Source organism: Otolemur garnettii, unplaced genomic scaffold, assembly GCF_000181295.1.
Source record: "Otolemur garnettii isolate 467f Iridium unplaced genomic scaffold, OtoGar3 scaffold00018, whole genome shotgun sequence".
In the NCBI taxonomy this organism is placed as follows: domain Eukaryota; kingdom Metazoa; phylum Chordata; class Mammalia; order Primates; family Galagidae; genus Otolemur; species Otolemur garnettii.
The window spans coordinates 23,026,629-23,029,136 of record NW_003852413.1 but is presented as its reverse complement, the minus strand read 5'-3'; the positions used below and the strand labels follow the sequence as shown (position 1 = coordinate 23,029,136).

At 37.9% G+C, this 2,508-nt stretch overlaps 1 protein-coding gene across 1 annotated transcript in view; it reads right to left on the bottom strand.

The window, feature by feature from the left end:
* LOC100962351 (keratin, high-sulfur matrix protein, B2C-like) overlaps positions 1 to 2,496 on the bottom strand; it is a 3,996-nt gene extending 1,500 nt beyond the window's left edge. The window contains exon 1 of the mRNA XM_012802968.1: positions 2,468 to 2,496. The gene's annotated coding sequence lies outside the window, so the exon portion shown is untranslated. The remainder of the gene's footprint in view (positions 1 to 2,467) is intronic.
* Positions 2,497 to 2,508: the final 12 nt, after the last annotated feature.

The following is a 2,508-nucleotide window of genomic DNA, read 5'->3' as shown; positions in this document are numbered from 1 at the left end:
TTTATTGCAGACGTTAGGGGAGACTAGTCCAATTTGCTAGAAAGATTCCATGATTTGAATAGGCAATTGAAGAAGGTGGAGATGAAAGTTTTGTTTCTATACAATGAAAGGTGACCTGGCCTCTGTGGAGTGTGGGCTGCATTGCAGGGAAATAGAAATTAAAATGCCGCTCATGGGTTTTGAATTGGAACCCCAAGTGTTAGTAGTTCTGCTTTTCCAGAAATGAGTTTTGAGTTTAGATTATAACTACTTCCAAGTCAGAATTAAGACATACAGTAGAATCTCTGTATGTTGACCATGCAAGGGACTGTGACAAACTGGTCACCATACAGAGGTGGTCAACATGAGGAACTAGGCCTACTGTACTAATATGTACATGTGGTGCATGTCTGGTCTATGAAAATTAGGTCAACTTAAGAAGGTGGTCAGTGTAGGGAAGTGGTCAGCTGTGGAGGTTTTACTGTATTTTTAAATCCCACATCAAATTCAAATTAAAAACTTTGCTTCTTAGTGAATTTCTTGCTTCTTTTTAAGCAAAGCTTCATCACAGTTTTCTCTGATTAGCTATTTTTCCACCTTGGCTGCTTGAAATATGTGGATTGGTCATGGTTATGAACTTAGGAGTTATTAACTCATATCTAAATTCAGCAGAATCTTTGATACTATAAAGATTTATCTTACCTGGCAAAAAGCTCTGATATTTGAGGGTTTTAAATACATTATTAATAAAGGCACTGGAGAGCATGGTGCTGCATATCAGATCTCCATTTCTGTGTTTTTCTACTCTGCCTCCGTTTTCAACATCTTCAGTGCAAAAATTCAAGGTATGACACTCCTCTTCTAAAGTGAAGACTAATGTGAGCATTCCCTTACCTCCCCTAAGTAAATTAAGAAAATAAAATTTATTTTATTTCCTTTAACATGGTGTCTTTCGAGTTTATCCGTGTTATAGTATATGACAGAATCTCCTTCTTTTTTTGCAGCTTTTGGCCGGGGCTGGGTTTGAACCTACCACCTCTGGCATATGGGGCCGGTGCCCTACTCCTTTGTGCCAGAGGTGCTGCCCAGAATTTCCTTCTTTTTAAAGACTCACTATTATTCCACTGTGTATATATATAGCATTTTCTTATTACTATACTTAATACTCTTTGGTTTGTATTACAAAGGATGTTACAAAGGGCATAGAAGAGGAGATGTGTAGGGCCAGATGTGGAGGAAGGGGCTCAGCACTCCACACCCCCCCGGATGCATCACCCTCCAGGAACCTGAATGCATTCAGCTGTAGGGAGCTCTCTAGACTCTGTCTTCTTGGGCCTTTTATAGAGACTTCCTTGGACAGGCATGACTGACAACTGTGTAGAAATGTGATTGAACAAAAAAGGTCTGATCTAATACTAATAGACTGAGCGGGAGAACCCAGCAAGGCCTGATTTTTCTGGGCCTCAATGCACTATTCCATCCTCCAGGGTATGGGGCAGGATCCCTTCTGAAGTGGGCGTCTTATGACCTACAATCAGACAAGGTAGGTCAGAGAATTTCTTTATGGCCTGTTCCTAGGCAGAAAGATGGGGGAAGATTTCTACCTTGGGGAGAAAAAGGAGATAATAGAAAGGCATCAGAAAGTCAGGGAGAGATTGCATTTCTGAGGCCTAAAATACCCCAACATTATTATAATGGGTATGGGAGTTTTAAGCCAAGAACCACGAGAAAAAATATATATATATGATAAGAGGTCAGCTATTATTCTGTGATCTTGTGTTTATTGTCTTTCCCATTTTGTACAATGCATTGTATACCTTTGATGATTGAAAGAATTGTCTATATATAAATGATTGAATAGATTTGACAATAACTCAAGGACTTGAATTACATGATATTCCCTTTTGTAAAGTTGATCTTTGGGAAGACCCAGCCTATGACCTTGCACATGTGAGCACCTTGGGAAATAGTTCCTAAATACTGTTTTGTTCTTTTAATCATATATTTTGGCCACAAAATATTGGACCTTTTAAGGGCTAAACAAGGGAAAAACACTTTTAAAGATCATTATTAAAAGAACAAAAATAAGGAAAAATCACGCCATATTGAGATTTTGAAAAATCTTAGTACCCCATTATTCTTAATAAATTCCAAGGAAAAGAGAAAGAGAGTTCCAATAACAACGTTATCATTGAAAAGATGAAAATATTTTATTAAATCTGAGTTCCAATAAACTGTTGAAATATTTCAAGTGATATTTATAATGAAATATAACACAATCCTTTAGACATCATAGGAATATCACTGGTATCTAGATCTAAGATTTTTCATCTTTCTTTGTAAATGAATTTATGGAAAATTCATGTAGTTGTATGACAAGAGGCTGCAAGCTGGGCTATTGCTATCCAAATTCAGAAGTTTGTTGGGATTCTACATTGGTTAGTGGTGAGGGGCCATCTTCTCAGGATTCCTATTAGAAGGAGGTTTTCAACAGGTAGGCTCACAACAGGTGGGCTCACAGCAGCAGGC